Source organism: Phoca vitulina, unplaced genomic scaffold (genome assembly GCF_004348235.1).
Source record: "Phoca vitulina isolate PV1807 unplaced genomic scaffold, GSC_HSeal_1.0 scaffold99, whole genome shotgun sequence".
NCBI lineage: Eukaryota > Metazoa > Chordata > Mammalia > Carnivora > Phocidae > Phoca > Phoca vitulina.
Genome location: NW_022589802.1, coordinates 2987444 through 3006907, shown reverse-complemented (window position 1 = coordinate 3006907; position 19464 = coordinate 2987444). Strand labels below are relative to the sequence as shown.

General features: G+C 49.5%; 1 protein-coding gene across 8 annotated transcripts in view; it reads left to right on the top strand.

Annotated features, from left to right (window-relative positions):
- Positions 1 to 12636: 12636 nt before the first annotated feature.
- MTMR1 (myotubularin related protein 1) overlaps positions 12637 to 19464 on the top strand; it is a 61480-nt gene continuing 54652 nt past the window's right edge. For 4 of the 8 annotated variants that reach the window (XM_032397414.1, XM_032397412.1, XM_032397411.1 and 1 more), the window contains exon 1: positions 18471 to 18664. The gene's annotated coding sequence lies outside the window, so the exon portion shown is untranslated. Of the gene's footprint in view, positions 12730 to 18470; positions 18665 to 19464 lie in introns of those variants that run through there. The other 4 variants (XM_032397408.1, XM_032397413.1, XM_032397415.1 and 1 more) reach the window with 2 other exon arrangements.

The window sequence follows — 19464 nt, the reverse complement described above, 5'->3', positions numbered from 1 at the left end:
GTCTGAGCTCTGGAACTGCTTCTTGGATGGAAGGTGTGAGGCACTCCCAGCTCCCGGATGTGGTGGATCTGGAGGCCTGGAGGAGGCCTCAGTGTCCACTGTTCAGCTAGGGTATGGGCTTCACGTTCTCGAAGGTTCCTTCCAGTTCAAATGGCCCTTCCCAGAAAATGCATTTTAATCACTCGTGCCCATATAAGATTTATGGCACAAAACAGCACTTGCCTCACATATTAGCTTCCTGTTTCTGCTACAAGAAATCACCACAAACTTAGTGGTGATTATCTTACAAGGCATTTATCTTCTTACAGTTCTAGAGGTCAGAAGTCTGAAATTGGTCTCACTGGCCTAAAGTCAAGGTGCCGGCAGGGCTGCGTTCGTTCTGGAGGCCCTAGGGGAGAGTCCTTTTCCTTTTCCGGCTTCTTGTGGCCGCCTGCTTCCCCGGATCCATGGCCCGTTCCCCTGTCTCTAAAGCCAGCAGCAGAGCATCTTCAAATGTCCGGACTCTGACTCTTCTTCCTCCCTCATTGACATTTACAGGCCCCTGGCAACACCGGGCCCACCTGGATAACCTAGGCTAGTCTCTCCATCTCAGGGCCAGCTAACTGATAACCTTAATTCCCTCCGCTACCTTAACCCCCCTTGCTGTGTAAGCTACCGTATTCCCAGGTTCTGGGAATTAGGAGGTGGACATATTTTGGGGGAGGGGCATTATAATGCTTACTGTGCCTCAGTCCTTCCAGCTTCAGATGGCGGGTGAATGCAGGCTGAGAGAGGTCGAGACTCTGCTAGGCTGTCCCGTCACCAGCTATACAGTTACTTTAGGTAAAGGCCAGCTCCGTCCATTCCGTGACATCTCAGAGAAAATCTAGCCTTCTAGTTGCCTCTGGCTTTGCCCCCGGTTCTGGCTATCCTTTCTATCCTTGCATCTATCCAAAGCCAGACCATGTGCTTTCAGTTCCCTTGGTCCCTAAATGGAGGAAAGGGAGCTGTTTACTGGGGGTATGTGTGCTGAACCCTATACTCTCTAGCATCCCCACAGCCTTATAAAATTGATAGGGTTTTTTTGGTTTTTTTTTTTTTTTTTTTTTGTCATTTTATAGATGAGACTAAGGCTCGGAACCAGGAGTGCTTTTATAAAGTAAGGTCACTTCAACAAAGACTGTCTGCTATGACCCAGACTTGTGCCAGCCGTTTTTTATTTGGAAACAGAAATGAGTAAAACAGTGGCCTCCTTCAAGGAGCGCCTGGCCTAGAGGGAAGACGGTTCGGTCAACGGCTAATTCCCACGCAGGGTGCCGCCTGCTCTGACAAAGGATGGGAGGTCAGGGAGGAACTTCTCGGGAATGCCGTCAGAACGGAGTCTTGAAAGTTAAGTAGGAGCTCGGTCACATCTGTCTTTGGAGAAATGCACGTTCAAACCACACTGAGATACTATCCCACACCCACGTATTGGCAAAACTTTTAAAAGTCTGGCAATCCTAAGCATTAAAGAGGTTGTGGGCCCATAGGAATTCTCATACACTGCTTTGAAGAACAGTTGGCATCATCTGGTATGATGTAGCATTTCCACTCTCAGGCATATAGATGCCCTTGAGAAATGAGAACTTCTATGCACCAAAAGACATGTACAAGAATATTCATTGCATTGTCTCTAATGCCCCCCCAAAACTTGAAACACCTCAAATACCCATCTACAGTAGAACGGATGAATTGTGGCGTATTCACACAATGGAATTATACGCACCCAGGACGAATGATCAAACCACAGCTACATACAACACGGATGACTCTCATAAGCTTGTTGGTTGAAAGAAGCCAGAAACAAAAGAATATATACAATAGTACTCCATTCGTCGAAGTTCAAAACCAAACAAAACTCTTGTTTTTTTTGGCGTGTATACATGGTAAAACAACAAAGAGAAGGGAACAGTACAAATCGAAGGATCTGGTACAGAACCCAAAGAAAGTTGGTGTTCCCGGATCGTAAGGTGCACGGGACTGGGAGAGGATCGAGACGTAGGCAGGCGCTGGTCAAGGAACTCCCTCCGGGCCACGGTAAAGAACGGGTATTTCCTTCTTTAGGTCATAGGAGCCACTGAAGGGGTCCACTGGGGCAGGGGAGGGACGTGATAAAAAGCGAGCCACTGTGGCAGCCAGTGGAGGGTGGGTTGCAGGGTGGCAAGACTGGGGACAGGCCGGTTGGAGGCTCTTGTAGTTGATCAGACATAGAGGACCGGGCCTGGAGTGTGGATGAGTAGAGAGGATATCAGGGTGGAGGAGCAAATGGGGGCAGTGCTGAGGCCTGTTTGGGACATGCTGAGCATACTGTATACAGAAAAACAGATTTGCGGATAAAATCACCCAGTAGGGCCCCTGGCACGTGGTAGGTGCACAACAGATATTTATCTGAATGCATGAGTCAGTGAATGAAGGAAGGAAGGAAGGAAGGATAGACAGGGCCACGCTGCTCTTTCTAGACAGTTGAGTATAAAGAAAGAAGAGAGATTGGATCATAGCTATTGGGAGAGTAGACCAGGAGAATGTGCCTTTTTTTTTTTTAAGATTCTACTTATTTGAGAGAGCATGAAGGAGCACAAGCAGGGGGAGGGGCAGAGAGAGAGGGAGAAGCAGGCTCCCCGCCGAGCAGGGAGCCGGACACGGGGCTCGATCCCAGGACCCTGGGACCATGACCTGAGCCGAAGGCAGACACTTAACTGACTGAGCCACCCGGGCGCCCCGAGAATGTGCTTTTTGAAGGAAGAGACGTAAGTGTATCATCTATGGGGAGGAAGGAGTTGGTGGAGAGCAAGAGATTCAAGGCCCCAGAGTGGGCATGAGCCCCAGGATATAGGCAGAGAGGGATTTGCCTTGAACAACAGAAGGGACTTCTGTTTCTCAGCTGTAGAGGAGGAGGGTTGGTACAGATAAAGCAACATTTGTGGAGGGGTGTGGTAGCAGGATCACGGCTCCCCAGAGATGTTCACGTCCTAATCTCCAGAACCTGGCAATATGTGAGGTGTCATAGAAAAGGGAAATTAAGGCTGCAGCTAGAATTCACAGGGCTAATTAGATGGCCCTGAGTTGGGGAGATCATCCTGGATTATTGAGGTGGGTCCCCAAGCATCCTTAAAATTGGAAGAGGGCTCACCTCACCATTGCTGGCTTTGAAGATGGAGGAAGGGGCCGTGAGCCAAGGAATGTGGCGGCCTCCAGAGGCTGGAAAAGGCGAGGAAATGGATTCACCCCCAGAGCCTCCGGAAGGTACACAGCCGTACTGACACGTTGATTTTTGTCCAGTGTCAGGCTTCTGACCTACGCGTAGAACTGCATGAGAATAAATGTACGTCGTTTGACCCGATTAATGTGTGGCAATTTGTTATAGCACCAGCAGGAAAAGAATACAAGGAGGATACAGAATCTGGGGAGAGGAGGAGGACCATGCCTGATTAATTCCATTTTCTTAAGCAACATCTGCAATATCAGAGGACTGTCAGCAAATTCAAAATGGCCCAGAGCAGAGGCGGAGGAAGTTGAAAACGTTCCTGAGAAGCAGGCTCTGTGGTATGTAGTCCAAATTGGCTTCCCCAGTAACGGTCACAAATCTCAGGCACCAGGCTTATGGCGCCCCCAGGTGCTTGACAGAAGCTAATGCAATACTCTAGAGGAACACATCTTCATCCTCAGCCTCTAGGAATTCTCACAAATCATTTTCCAAGGAACATGAACAGTTTGCAATAAAAAATAGCAAAGATAGAAAGCCCTCGGTGAAAACCAACGGAAAAGACAGATAGCAGGAGAGGACTTGTACGGGCTCGTGAGAGCCAACGGTGAGCCTCTCCAGCCATTCAGTACTCCGTGATGTCAGGATAGTGGTCTGAAACTGGCCAGGGTGGAAGGATTTATACCACAGAAATCAGCAAATGCTACAAATCAGGGTGGTCGGTTGTTTTTTTTATTTCAGAGAGCTGATAATTAAAACTTTATCAGCACACCACTGGGTGCAGGTTATAAAATTACTGTGCATATTATCTTTAAAGAAATAAAATCAAAGTGACCTTGAGTTTAGGAGTGAGTATTTAGATACAACACCAAAAGCACAACCTATGAAAGAAAAAAATTGACATGATGGACCACATTCGAATTAAAAACATCTGCTCTGTGAAACACACTGTTAAGAGAACGAGAAGACAAGGCACAGGGTGGGAGAAAATATTTGCAAAACACATATCTGATGATATCTGATATCATTAGGTTTATAGGAAAATCGGGCAGGAAGTACAGAGAGTTCCTAGGCACCCTTCACAGAGGATAAACCCACCCTCCACTGGCTGGAGTCCACTGGGGCAGGGGAGCGACATGATCAAATGTGAGCCACTGGGAGAGAAAGGGGTTGCCCTTCGCCTGCCGGTGGGCCTCCTTTCCAGTGGGCCTCGCCTGCTAGCCTCCTGCAAAGCACAGCTTCCTCCGGGGCTTGGCTCGTGAACACGCAGCATCTTCCGTACTGGCTCCTGCATGTATTAAGCAGACCTTTTATTTTCGGTACTCTGATGCTTTGACAGCTGACCCTTCACAGGGTTATACAATTCCCAGAGACGGTGAGTAACTGTCTTGCAAACACGCTTTACAAATGTAAACCAACCAGTCCAGAGCCCTTATCCCCAACCACCTCCTTTGTCTAAAGGCTTTCACACTCCAGGCCCCTGTCCCCCTGCTGTCATCACCCCCAGGGCCAGGTACCAGGCAGCTACGGACAGCCCGGATGGCCCAGAGCTGGCTGAAATTACTCCAACCAGCCAATCCTCAGCCTGTTTGCCCTGCCTCGCCCCTCCCTTCCCTTAGAAACCACAATAAAGGCTCTTGCCCCCGGCCCCCCTCCCCGCCTCGTGACTGACCCTGGTGCTTTTCCATGTGGCCTCGAGTGGCATGGCATGTCCCCTCCTTTTGGGATCTGTGAATATAACAGTCTTTTCAGGGGCCATCATCTCTTTACTTACTAGTCAAACTCTTGTTACTCCAATCCCGTTAGCAGTTCTTCCTGTTGAACTCTCCCTGTTCAAGCGACCCCGTGGTTTCAGTCTCCTGATTAGTCCCTGACTGGTACAGCCTACTGGGTCCCATAATCATTTGGAATCATGTTTTCTTCATGGAATGTTTGACAGGGGAAGTTGTGGTTTTTGTTGCTGCTTTGCAATAGGGACCAAGCATCTGTTTCCAGAATGTCATACGAAGTAAAAAGGGGCTGAACAAAAGTGTAGAATTTCAGTGGGCGGCCATCTCCAGAATTAGAAACATTCCCAAACTGATTGCACATCATTATAAGGATGACTCGTACCTCTGCCACGCATGATTAACTGAAAGTTGAATTTTGGAATGCTCTTTATACGGCCGATCTTTGTAACGGGCCAGTGTCCTGTGCTCTGGAACTGAGTTTGAAGAGTTTAGAAAATAATTACCACCATGAGAAAAAAACGTAACAGAGAATCTGTAGCTTTATGTTTTTGCCTTTTTATAGCCAATGTCCACAACCGTGTAAAAAGAGAATTTCAGGAAACTTATAAAAATACACATAAGATAAAAATAAGCAAGTTCATCAGGGAAATGAGAACACAAAAGCAGGAACAATAGATGAGGTAAGCAGATAGAATTCAAGCTTCAAGATCTTAGACACTTACCAGAAGCGTGTCACATATGTGTTTCTAAAGTCTTCAGCCAAGCACAGATGACACGATTGGTTTTGTAATTCACAGTGTCCCTCAGCTAAAAATTAAATCAGTTGTTCCAAGAAGAACAACTCTTCCTGGTACGGAAACCAGGGTGGCTTTCTCTCATTGTTCACCCAATCCACCGGATTTCCTCAAGTTCCATTTTGTCCCCCTCGAAAACGAGTAATCTCCGTATGGCCACAAAGCCTAGTACAATGTCAGACGCATACTAAGCACTCAGTAATGTTTAAGGGAATGAATGTATACATTTCTACCAATTTCTATGAAAAACGCAAATGCTTCCGCCACAAGGTTCTTGGAAAGTAATAACGCAATGGCAAACGGCAAGAGATCCGAAGAGGCCTTGGAATTTGAATGCATTTTTGCAATTTCATTTCCAGGGCCCATGCCGGCTTGGAAATCCAGTGTTCTCCCCACTGACCCATGAATGTCTGTCTTAGGTCAGGCGGGGATCCGAGCGCGCGTGACGCCCTGCAGAAGAGCTCTCAGGAGAAGGGGCTGGCAATCCTGCCGAGAAGGGGGTGCTGGGGCGCCCTTAGCAGCCGACATCCCCGCAGCCAGGGCCTGGGGGCCGAGCCGACCAAGTGAGTCTGCTTGGAGCTCAACGTGGTCCACATCATGAAGGACAAGTGTTTATAGTTGTCATTAAAGAATAATAGCTTATGTCACGCTCACCATGTGCCGCCCACTGGCCTAAGTGCTTTACGTGTATTAAGATCCCTTGAATTGCCACAGCAAGACCAGGATGAGCTGTGTTAGCCGTGGTAGTGGCAGACGAGGAAACCGAGCACAGAGAAGTCACTCGCCCCAAGTTAGCCCCGTGCTGGCGGGTGGAGCCGGTTTTGAACCAAACCGCGGTGGCCAGGCCAGGAAACTTGCCCCCGGCCCCCCTCAGAGTCTCGTCAAAGCGAAACACCGAAGAATACCTTTCTCATCCCTAAATTAACACATCTCCCCTCCTCACTGTTCACTGCCTGTAAATTTCAGCCCCGAATGACAGCAAGCCAATGATCCATGCTATTTCAGAGTTGGGAAGAGAAATGGGTGATCCCTATATAATATCTGATATTTTAGCTTATATTTGAAGATGGATAACTGTAGCATTCACAAATTCATAACATTCACAACAGATTGTCAAACCCTCCACTGAAGGTCTTGCGAAGGCAGATCCGGCCCTTCTGCTCCCCAGTCTGCCCTGGGGCCGGAACGCGCTGCGGTCATAGGTGGCAAAGGAATCACGTGCTTTTCTTCCCACTTGCCTGAGCCTCGTGGGGTAGTGTTCAGAATGAAAAGAACCCCTCCAAACTCTGCACAACGAACAGGTCAATGGAAGGCCTAACATTTGCTCTGGAAGCTGGAGGCTGATGTATAAAGTCCCTACTTGGCAACCATATGCTGCAACGAAACCCTTGTGTGCTTTGGTTTTGGTTTTGGTTTTGGTTTTTTTCATGCTATTGGTGCATGCCGTCCAAAAGTCTGGGAGTAACTGGTTTGAACTCGGTGTCTCCCTTTCTTCCCCTCTGTATGTATCAATTTGACTGGGCCACAGGATGTCCAGATACCTGCTGTAACACTATTTCTGAATGTGTCTGTGAGGGTGTTTCTGGAGGAGACTAACAGTTGAATGGCCAGACTGAGTAAAGAAGATGGCCCTCCCCTCGGCGGGTGGGCACCCGCCAATCCACTGAGGGCCCGAATAGAACAAAATGGCTAAGATGAAACTCCTCCTGCCTGACCCGTGAGCTGAGACATCCCTCTTCTGCCTCAGTGCTCCTTGTTCCCCAGCCTGCAGATGGCAGATCTGGGACTTCTCAGCCTCCAGAATCGCGTGACCCAATTTCTCATAATAAATCTCATTATACAGACAGAGAGAGATTCTGCCTCTTTGGAGAACCCGACTACATGCTGTAGCCATTTCTCAACCCAATTGTCCCCCTAAAGTGCTCTCATCAATTCCACACCATCTTCACTGCCGAATCCAGGGGACACCTCTCTGCCCCATCTGACCAGTGTCTCGGCACCACTTGACACTCTAGATCATTCCTTCCCACTTAAAACTCTGTTCTCTTCGCCCCCAGGATGCCTCTACCCTGGCTCTTTCCCTGGTCTCTGAAGATGACTTTCTCTCTTCCTTTGGATTCCATGATAATCTCATCTGCTGGACCTTGTCCTGACTGCTTCAGTGTGGCTGCCTTAAGGGGGATTTATGGAGTGAGGCAGAAAGCATGTCTCTGAAACATGCTCGGCAGGTTGAGGCCAGTGGAGTCGCCCGAGCTTTGGAAGTGTGGGGTCTCTGGGTAGCAGTTGACATGGGAAGGAGAGCTTTTGTAGAGCACCTGACGTAAGACTGAGGACATTTCATGTCAATATCAAAGAATGAGTGGTGGTAGAGATCACGGGGCACAGAGCCAAAGCCTCCCAAACCACCCTTCAGCCCTGTCTGTAATTTTAAACTGATGGCTGAGGCCTTCTGGATAAATTTGGAGGCACAACTAAGTAATCTGTGGCATTTCCTAATGCAGCTGATGGAGGCACAGGAATTAATAACTCCACTCATTTAGCTGTACTTACTTCAAGTGTCATTGAGAACATCAACCTCACAAAAGGACCTTCGGACCCTGTGTTGGCTCATTTTATGCGTCAAGTTGGGTAGGCCATAGTGCAGAGGTGTTCAGTCAAACACTAATCTAGATATTTCTGTGAAAGTATTTTGTTTATGTGATTAACATTTAAATCAGCAGACTCTGAGTAAAGCAGATTGCCCTCCAAATGTGGGTGGGCCTCATCCAATCAGTTGAAGGTCTTAAGAGCAAAGACTGAGGTCCCCTCAAAAAGGAAGGAACTCTACTCCAGACTCTGACTTCAGACTCAGGTCAGGCCTGCTACGTGCTGGAATTTCCAGTCTGCTGGCTGACCTGCAAACTCCAGACTTGTTCACAATTGTGTGAGCCAATTCCTTAACCAAAATCCCCCTTTGTCTTTCTCTCTTTCTGTCTGTACCCACAGACACCCTCTATGGGTTCTGTTTCTCTGGAGAACCCTGACCTGGTATCCTTGGTAGACATTCTGGTCCCCCCATTTTGTCCGTGCCTTAATCCCTGAACCTGTGAATATGTTATGTTACATGGCAAAGGGGGGAATTTGCAGATATAATTAAGGTCACAGACTTTAGGCTGGGGGGAGTATCCTGTATCATTCAGGTGGGTCCTATTTAATCACATGAGTCCTTAAAAGCAGAGAACTTTCTCTGGCCAGCAGCAAAAGAGATGCTTCAGGAGGGGAAGCCAGAGAGATCAAAGAATAAGAGGGGCTCGACCCACCACTGCTGGAAGGGGGCCACATGGAAAGCACAAAAAGGAATGAAGGCAGCCTGTGGGAGCTGAATGAGCTGGATTCTTCCCCAGAGCCTCCAGAAAAGAGCCCAGCCCTGCCAACACCTTGATTTCAACCTTGTGATACCCTAAGCAGAGGACCCAATTGAGCCCACCGGGACTTTTGACCTACAGAAACTTCGAGAAAGTAGATGTGTGTGGTTTAAGCTGCTAAGTTTGTGGTAATTTCTTATGGCAGCAATAGAAGATGAATTCAGTGCCTAATACTGTGTTGAGAAAAGTCTTGAAACATATATGTAGACAAGCCAACATTTTTAAATGTGGCTAGATGGTGCTTCTGGGATGAATGGGGTTAATGCTGGACTTGTTACAAACCTGGATCCGAGGCAGCAATGTTTTGCAAGGACACACAGAACCTAAGTCCATCTGTTGCCACATTTATCAGGAATTGCTTTGGGCTAAACAGCACAATAATAGACACAAAAACGAACACCACGAACTGAACACACTCCCAGGGCTGGAGCCACAGACAGCACCAGGCTTTGCTTTATGATGCGGACGGCCTCTACTGTTGCCTACAAAGACTGGATCCAAATCTTACTGTTTTAAACTGCCATTAGGACCCCTCCAGACAACGGGACCATTTCTCTGCAGGGGCACTCATGTGTTGTCCCACAGAAGATGAGATTTGCTCATTCCTATAGCAAAATGATCTTTTTGAGAAACTCATTTGATAAGGAATCCTCAGGCCCACTTTCATTTGCTTGATTCCTTTTCCAGAAATGAAAGTGGTAGCCTCATCCATAGTTACCACATTGTGGAGCTGAGGATTAAATTTCAAAGAGTTTCTCTGTTTTCAAACTTTATGAAAATGTACCAACTCTTTTGTTACCTCTCTCTCTTGAGCTCTAGACCCCTGTGACCAACAGTCTATTGGACATCGCCACCTGGATAACCCATCGGCACCTGTCAAGGCCACGCGCATCATTGTGCAGGTCGTGTAGGGCACAAGGGGGTCACACCCAAGGGGGACCATGCATGGACCCCTGGCTGCATGTGGAAGGAAGCTGATGGGGGTGGGGGCGTGGGCCGGACAGCAAGAGCAGTATTTGGGTACCTACCGCTGCGCCAAAAAACATCTCAAAACCTCGGGGCTCAAAACACCACTTTATTTCTCAAAAATCTGTGGTTTAACAGAATGAGTCTCCAGCTTCACCGGATGTTGGCTGGACCGCTGGGAGGCCTAGAAGGCCTGAAATGTCCTCACTCACATGGCTGGCAGCTCGTGCTGGCTGCTGGCTGGGGAACTCAGCTGGGGCTGTTGGCTGGGAGCCTTGGTTCTCTTCCACGTGGGCCTTTCTGTGTGGCTGGTTGGGTTTCCTCACAGCGTGGCCGCCGAGTTCCAAGAAAGCATTCCCAGAATCCGGGGCAGAAGTTGCAGCTCCCTGAAGGCCAAGCCCTGGAAGTTACATAGCATCCCTTCTGCCATGTTCTATTGGTCCAAAGAGGTTATGGGAGGGGACATAGATTCTACCTTCTGATATAGGAGTGGCAAGGTCACGTTGCAAAAGAGCCTGTGGAACGGGGGCTATTATTGCAGCTGTCTTTGGAGACGCAGTCTACCACATGAGGGATTGTACAATAGCATTTCTCCAAGTGCACTGAGCCCTGCCTGTACCAGAATCCGGCACAGAGTGCGAACTTCTTGACGTCTAACATAACAGATGCTCCATGTCTTGGCCCTGTTGGCCTCTAGTTGACCTTCTCACTCGCCTTGTCTGACTTTATGCTCCAGCCATAGGAGATCTCTTAGAGTTCACTTGCACATAATCTGTTTAACCAGCTCCACACCATTGTCCATAACTGTTCCTTCTGCCTTCAACGACTTGAAGATTCAGCTTTGCGTGTACTTTCCTCGGAAGCCTTCCTAACCCCTCTCCTCCCACAGCCCTGTCGGCTTTGCTGCCACCATGGCACTCACCAGCAGGTAATGTCACTTGACTGTGAACTTCTTAGGCAGCAATATGTCTGATTGCTTCTCTGTCCCAGAAGTCCTATGTTTGCTTAATGGAATTGGAAGTCTAACAGTGTCACAGTGAATTCCTCAATGGCCTAATCCTCCTTGAAGAATACAGTACTGAACATGTTTAAAATTTCACCATTTTCTTTCTGACACATCTCAGGGCAGCTAGGATGCTTGCATACAGTTCTGGAGGCTGGAAAGTCCAAGACTGAGGTTCAGTTCCTGGTGAGAGCCCTCTTCCTGGCTCACCCACAGCTGTCTCTTACTGTGTCCTCGGGCCTTTCCACAGTGCTTGCTCACGGAGAGAGTGAGACCAAGCTCTCTGGTGTCTCTTCTTATGAGAGCAATAATCTCATCATGCCAGGGCCCCATCTTTATGACCTAATCACTCCCAAAGGCCTCATCTCCAAATACCATCAGTTGAGGGTTAGGGCTTCAACATAATGCATGGGGTTTGTGTGTGTGGACAGAAACATTCAGTCTGTAACAGTGGATTAAACATTTAAAACCAGAGCCCGTAGGAGATGAGTCTCCCAGTGTGTCTGGAGATCTTCCTATGCTTCCTCCCAGCCTCCTCACCTTGTCACCCTTTCACCCCAGGCCCACCCCCTCTTGGGTGTACCATGGCTGTGGGGCTTCCGGGCATCACATCCTCATCCTCAAGGTTCAGTTCTAAGTTATCAAGCTGGCAAAGCAGGATGGGTCTGAGATGGGAATGGGCATCTCCCCGTCTACAGGTCTGCTTTTTTTTTTTTTTTTTTATCAGGGTCATAGCTCTGCTGTCTGTACCCAGGGAAATCACAACAAAGGGCTTAGTCATGATTGCCATCCCCACCCCTAACAAAATCAGGGGTGAGTTGAGAGGGGATGAGCCTTCATCATCAGATATTGGCTGGATTTCCATAGCAACAGAAGTTATATGTTACTCTTAATATAAACCAGGGGCGGAAGTTCCGAGGGCGGCATCAGAACACTCGGTGGCCCCACAGATGGCGGGGAGGTGGGTTTGTGGGAGGGAGGAACGAATGGCGTGGGGAGAAGCTGCTAAAATGTCTGCAGTTGCTCGTGCTTGGAGACCACAAGACCATGGACGCCCGGGGGCCTGGGCTGCCCTCACCTCACAACTTCCCTGGGCAGGGAAACCGAGGGGAAACACATCGTTTTTGATTCCTGAATGTCCCCCGACTTCTTTGCAGCCCGGCACCTCCCTGGCCCCTCGGGCCGTCGCGGGCTCCGGGCGCCGGCGGCTTGGGCCCAGGTGCGGCTCCGCGGACGGGGGCGCGGCCCACCCCGCGCGCCGCTCCCCGCCCCCCGCCCCCGGCCCCGCGCGCGGCCTTGTGGGTAGCGCGGGGCCGCCAGGTGACAGCTAATGGCGGCGGCCGCCTGAGCCGGCGGGCGGCGCGACACGGCGCGGGGCGGGCCCTTCCGGGCGCCGCTCCCCTCTCGCTGCGGCTTACCCGCGGCGGCGGGCCCGGCGCGCCATGGACAGGCCGGTGGCGGCGGCGGCGGCGGCGGCGGCGGCAGCGGCGGCGGCTGGCAGCGAGGGCGGCGGGGGCCCGGGCCCGGGCCCGGCGGGCGGCAGGAGGCCCCCTTGGGGCGCTGGGGGCCCCGCCGCCGGCTCCCGGCAGCCCAGCGTGGAGACTCTGGACAGGTAAGCGGGACCCGGGCCGCCGCGGTCCCCGCGCCCCGACCCCCGGAGGCCTCGCGCGTCGCGCCGGCCAAGGCCGGGCGTGCCCCCGCTCCGTGCCCTGCCGGGTACCCCCCCCGCACGCGCTCCCCGAGACCCCGGACCCTGCCCCCACCTCCCGGGGCCGCGCACCTGGCTCACTTCCGCCTCGCGGGCTGGGGCTCCCTGCGCCCCTGAGGGGCTTCGCAGCTGTCAAATCTTCTCAGTGCGTCTTCCCGTCGCACCTTGGAAGGCGCCTCGCTGGCCTTGCCGCGGCCACGGAGCCTTTGGGAGGAAATTTCACCCGGACTCTCCTCTTTTACCGTGGCCTTCCCTCCCGGGGTCGGAAGACCAAAATCCCGCCGCCGCTGCTGCTTGGGGGTCTCTGATGTTGGGGTTGGAAGTGGGGACTGGAGGACGCAACCCCGTGGGTATTGCAGCCGGTGCAGATGGAGGCAAAGTTACCCTGATTTGGAAAGCTGGGATGGAAAACTTCCAAAGTGCTCCTGATGCAAGAACACACAATCGTTTATTTCAGTCTTTCACACTTTGAAGGAACCCGGTTCATTGTTTTCGTGAACACAGAAGCCTACTACTGCTTCTTAGGCAGTTGCAGAGCCAGTATAAATCAGAAGTGGAAACCGACCGTGTCCAGCTGGAAGGGCCACCCTAAGGCTCCGAGGATGAGCGATGGGTTGGTTATCCCGTAGCCCGGACTATCCAGTTTTCCCACGTCTTGGCTATTTCGCTGACACGAGAGTGCAGTTAGGCAAGAGAGTGTTGTAAGGCAGTTTGGTCAGTTTCAGATGCTCATTCTTGCCTGTGTTAGTCATAACAGAGAGCTGAACTTTTGGGAGTTTCCCGAAGCATAGCAACAACAAGAAACACTCCTTTTGTTTCTACCTCAGTGTCATTACAATGTATTTCTGCAAATTAATCATCCGAGTGGTCGGCTTCACTGAGAACTAATCACAGCTAAGATAGTACTTGGAATGGTCAGGATTCCACTCATTTGCACATAATTCTACAATGTGCGGGGGCTTGGAGAGTTAGAGAATAATACAAGATGGCTTTTGCTCTCTGGCTTACCACCTAGTGAAGAATACGAACAAACCAGCAATTTAAATCGAATGTGCTGAGTGCTAGGGTAGAGGTACACACAGAAGTACTCTGGATGGGGCGTGCATGGGAATCATCTGAGAAGCTTTTTAAGTACTCCAGGTGACCAGGCCCCACTCCTAAGGCTTCTGATTCAGGAGGTTCGGGGTGAGGGCCAGAAACCTCTGCAGACTTAGTTGTGATCCACGGCGCTGTGAGCACATGGAGGTGGGGTGCTTGATTTGTTTTGGGGGGGTGGGGGTGGGGATTACGGGCAGTTAAGGGAAAGAGGCCTTCTGAGGAAGCTGACGTTTGAATTGAATGGGGAGGGATGAGAAGTTAGCCAGGGGACAGGGTGGGGAGGACTTTTTGGCCCTGGCAGTGGAATGTGCAGTGGCGCAGGCCGTGCGGGCAGTGCTGGGCGTGGGGAACTGGTAAGACAGAAGATGTGTGGGAGGCAGGGGCCAGATCTTGAAGGGGCTTGGGTGCCTTCCTAGGGAATTGTGCCTTTATCTTCTGTGCCATGCTTCTCGGGGCATGGTTCTGTGTAACCTGCGTAGGAATCACCTCCAGTGCTGGATCCAAGTGCAGATTCTTGGGTCCCACCCTAAGTCTAGTCTGTCCCCCACTGGGGTAGAGCCTGGAATTCTGCACTTTTAACAAAAGTGTACCTGTAGCTACAAGTAGGTTGGGCCAGGTGGTCTCTTTTGCCCAGGATGGTGCTGGTTTACTGGTGGACCCGGTGCATCCTCGGTCAACTCACAATAGTGTCTTGGTTTGGATGGGAAATTATATGGTCACCCTAGCTATAGGGACCACAAAAGGATTTCCATCAGGTGAGCTACAGGATGGGATTGATGTTTGAGAACATTTGTTCTGCGGTGGTGTGGTGAATGGACTGGAGGCGGGGAGTCTTACTGAGTAGGTTATGGAAATGATGATCACTTGCTCATTTATATATGAGCGCCTGCTCTGTGTCAGGCACTGTGGGGGGCCCGAGGATTTGGCAGGGAACGGACACACACAAATCACTGCCCTGGTGGAGAGTATGGTGACAGAGGTAGACAAAAAACAAGTAAACTGTATTCTCTGCTAGATGGTGACGGGTGCTAGGGAAAAAGTAAGTTGGGAGGGGGATATGAGGTGTTGGGGGCCTGCAGTTTGGGGGGTGAATTGGAATTTTACATAGGGAAAGCCTGGCTGAGAAAGGTGACATTCGAGTACTGCCCCTAAAGAAGGGAGGGATCCAGTCATACAGATATTGAGGGTGACAGCATTCCAGGCAGGGGCCTGTGCACCCCGGGTGGGAGTGTGCAAAGTGTGCAAGGATCAGCAAGGAGACCAGTGTCACTAGTGGGGAGGGAGCTAGGGAGAGAGGAGTAAGGGTTGCGGTCAGAGAGGTCACGAGGGCAGATGGTGGAGAGTCATGGGGAGCCATTGGGGCTTTTGGAGCAGACGAGTGGCATACTCTGGTGTAGATTTCAGTAAGCTCCCTGTAGCTGCTCTGTGGACAACAGACTGCAAGTGGCAGGGGTTGAAGCAGAGAGACTAGCAGGTAGGAGACTATTGCAGTCATCCAAATGAGAGAGGACGGTGGCCTAGACAGAGCAGTTGGGCAGAGGAAGGGAGAAGGGGTCAGACTGTAGATATAATTTGAAGGATTTGAAGAAAACCTGCAGGGTAGGGCCAATACTTTTTGAGGATGATTGGTTGTTGGGTAGGAGAGAAGAATCAAGATGCCAGGATTTTTGGCTTGTGGGAAAATGGTGTTGCCGAGATGAAGAAGCCTCTGAATGAGACATGGTTAGGAAACTAGCAGGCTCTCAGCTTCAGACATATCAGTTCTGAGATGCTAGTTGTATATCCCAGAGCAGAGGTCAAAGAGGCAGTTGGTTTATATGGGCCTGGAGTTCAGGGGTGTTGTCTGGGCTGGAGACCTAAATTTGGGAGTCACTGGCCTCGAGATGGGGCCTAAATTCAGGAGGCAGGAGGAGAACACAGAAGAATGTTCGGTGTCTGGAAAAGGGAGTTGCATTAGGAACTGAGCAAGGTGCATTCTCAGGATACTAGCCAATAAGAGTGATGTGGCTTGGTGAGCATTCAGATGTGAGGTGAAATGAAGTGGGGGGCGGGCTCCAAGGTCCACCCCAGCTTTTGTGCATGGTGTACCTGGGTAACTGGCTGTGCTCTTCCCTGACCTAGGAAACACAGGGGTGGGGGAGTGGGTTGCAGGCTGAGCCCCCGGTGCCGGTTTCGACAGGTCGAGTTGGCAAGGTCTCAGGACCAGCTAGTACAGATGTCTCCTTGGATCGTGGGGCATTCAGATCAGGAGAATCTAGGTTGGAGAAACAAAGCTGGCCTCCTCCAGACTGCAGGTGGTTCTTAATAGCAGGAGGGTGGTGGGAGATTGCACAGGGGGAACCTGGCCTGCCTTCTGTGATCTGTCATCGTGACAGGCTCTGATTCATACTCTTCTTTGAAGAGTGACCCCTAGAGTGGAATCTGGCTCTCCAGGCGAGGTTCAGCCGTGCCCCACGGACTGAGGAGCCCTCCCTTCTCTCCTGAGTACTGTACTTCATGACGACAAAGCTGCGGTCCTGCAAGAGGATGTGGCTTGCTCAAGGTCACAGAGCTAGCTGGTAACAGAAACAGGACTTGGATCCAAGCCTCCTGTCTACCAGCCCACTATACCATGCTGTTTGTGACTGTGTTGGCCAGGACACTTCTGGGTGCAAGTGACAAAAAACACAACTCGTTCTAGCTTAAGCCAAAAAGGAAATGTCTTGGCGCGCATGACTGCTGCAGACGAGGAAAGATGGCCACAGCACGTTTGGAGCCAGAGTCGCACACAGCATTGTCGGGGCTCCTCATCTCTTGTTTTTTCTTGTTCCATTCTTTATCTCTGTGGGTTCCTCAAGGTGGTGGGGGTGGGGAGTGGCCTGCAGCAGTGCTGGGGGTGGGTCTACGCAGCTTGGGATCCAAGAGGAAAGCCTGGGACTGGCCTGGTCCAGGTCACTCCCCTGCAAGTGGGCTCAGGAGGAGCGAGGTATCCGTCCCGCTCTATTCCCCCGCCAGAATCCTGTGAAGTGGGGAAGGACAGTTCCCCGCGGTAGAGAAGTGCCCTCATCAGAAGGAGTAGGAAGGGATGCTGGGCAGATGGTAACAACAGTGGGTGACCAGGCAGGTTCCTACTGTTAGATTTGCAATCAGGGGTGGGTGCTGGCAGGGAAGAAGGCAGTGTGATAAGAAAAGTATGATATAGCCAGCAATAAAGGGGACTTAGCCTTTAAAAAAGAAACTAAAAGCCCTCCCCTTTCCCTCTTTTCCTCTCAGTTAGAAATTGTAGTAAATAGATTTATGACATATGATAGGAATGCCCATATGACATATGATAGGAATGTCTGCTCATTCAGGGCATGTTTTTTACTTATGTTTTCAGCCCCGTGGCTCACCACTGGGCTATCTTGATCAGAGGCAGAAATTTAGATCACATCTAGTAGAGAACATCAAATATCTTCATTTTACTGTTTAGGTTATTTTACATACTGCCTAGAGATTCCACTTTTTTCAGTCTTTCCAATGTATGAGTATGGGTTTAATTAGTGATGAGATTTTTATAGGTCTGGAACATTCTTTACAGTGAAAGCTACCTGCAGGGTAAACTTTAATGAGCATCTTTTGCCCTTTGCCTGATTCCTTCAGTACTTTGGTGAGGAGCCTGGCCCCTTGAAGGCAATCTTTAATTCCCTCACTGCCTAGTCTGCTTCTGTGTTCCTTTAGGTCAGGTGGGCACAGCCCGACCACTTACCGGTCATGTGACCTTGGTCAAATGCTGGAGCCTCACTTTTCTCATCTGTAAGATGGGTCACTGTGAGGCTCAGGTGAGGCTGTGTGTGGAAATGTGGTGACATTTGAGAGCACCATGCAAGTGGAAGATGCCATTTTCCTTGCGGGACTGTGTTCTCGTCTAAGGCAGTTCTGTGACTGTTTTGCCTTCCCGTTCCGTGAGGTGGTCACTATTGGTTGTGTCGTGTCCTGGACGGACAGCCTCAGTAGGGCTGGAGGCAGGCCCGTCACATTCTGATCGGGCGTGTCACCTCTGGTGCCTGTTTTCTCATCTCAGAAACATGTCGGCTGGTCCCTGATCTGCCGCCGTGTCACACTGTGGTTGTGAGGCTCTGGTGTCCTAACAGACCAGAGGAGCCTCTGTAAGTTGTCAGTGCACTGACGGAAATGTAAGGTAGCGTTAGTACTGCGGGCGGGACATCATTTGTCTAGTCTGGTCTTTTTAAACTCACACAATCAACTGTTCCATTAAAAGTCTATTTGAAAAACATGCTATAAGATAAATATGTCACTTCAGAATTAATATTCCATGTACATTACATTAAGAATATTCACTCCATATAGTTGTAATATAGTAAAATTCCATTAAATGAAACAGAATAACATGCTTAACTGTCTAATACCTAGACTCTTTAAAAAAAAAATTGGTTGATTCATTTAAAATCAGCCTGGAACCTAATCTTACTTCCTGGTTGTCAGTCAGTATTTCAGTTCTTATATTAAATGTAAAGGTAACCAAATAGTCTAATAAAAGTTTGTTTTCTTAAAAAAAAAAAAAAAAAAGAAATGTACATATATCCCTAGTCAGTGCTCATTTTTTTCACTGAGAGCTGACGTCTTAAAATATTTTAATCACACTATTTCTTTTAGTCCTACAGGATCACATGTTGAATGGTGTAAACAGCTTATAGCTGCTACAATTTCTAGTCAGATTTCAGGTTCAGTGACATCAGAAAATGTATCCAGAGACTACAAGGTAAGCAGCATTGAGTCCTTAATTCATTTTTAATGTACCAAGAAGCTTTGCATTTCTTTAAAGATTTTGTTTAGTTATTTTTAGAGAGAGAGGGAGAGCGCGCGTGGGGTGGGGGTGGGGGGCAGGAGCAGAGGGGGAGCGAAGAGCAGAGGGAGAGGGAGAGGAAGGGGGAAAGAATGTGAAGCAGACTCCGTGCTGAGCATGGAGTCCATCGTGGGGTTTGATCCCACGACCCCAAGATCACGACCTGAGCAGAAAGCAAGAGTCGGCCACTTAACTAACTGAGCCGCCCAGGCACACCAAGAAGCTTTGCATCTTTAATTTGAGTGAGACTTTGGCCCCTTGATGCTCAACAAACATTTGCTTGGGAACAAAGGTGAAAGATTTTCTGTTAGGTCTGAACTTTAGAGGAGAATTTTTACCAGAATCTAGTATATGTACTCACGGTTTTGTAATTGAGAGGAAAATCTGTCTTTAGATTATGATCCTTTTTTTAAAAAATCCAGTTCCATTTTATTATTTATTATATTACATATTGTATTTTTACATTTTATTATAGTAAATGCGTGTATTTTCTTTGATCATATCTTGAACTTCAGAAAATGTCTGATAGTATTTTCCAGCTTCACAATTTGTGTCTGTATTTAGGTACTACCTGTGGGTATTCAGCATTAACATGTGATACTACAATGCAAAAAGTTGCAGAACTCCAGAATATTGTATGGGCAGCCTCATTTTTTGGTCCTTAATTTGTATTCTCTGTTTATTCTAAAGTTGAGAATGATAAGCTCCTTGTCAGC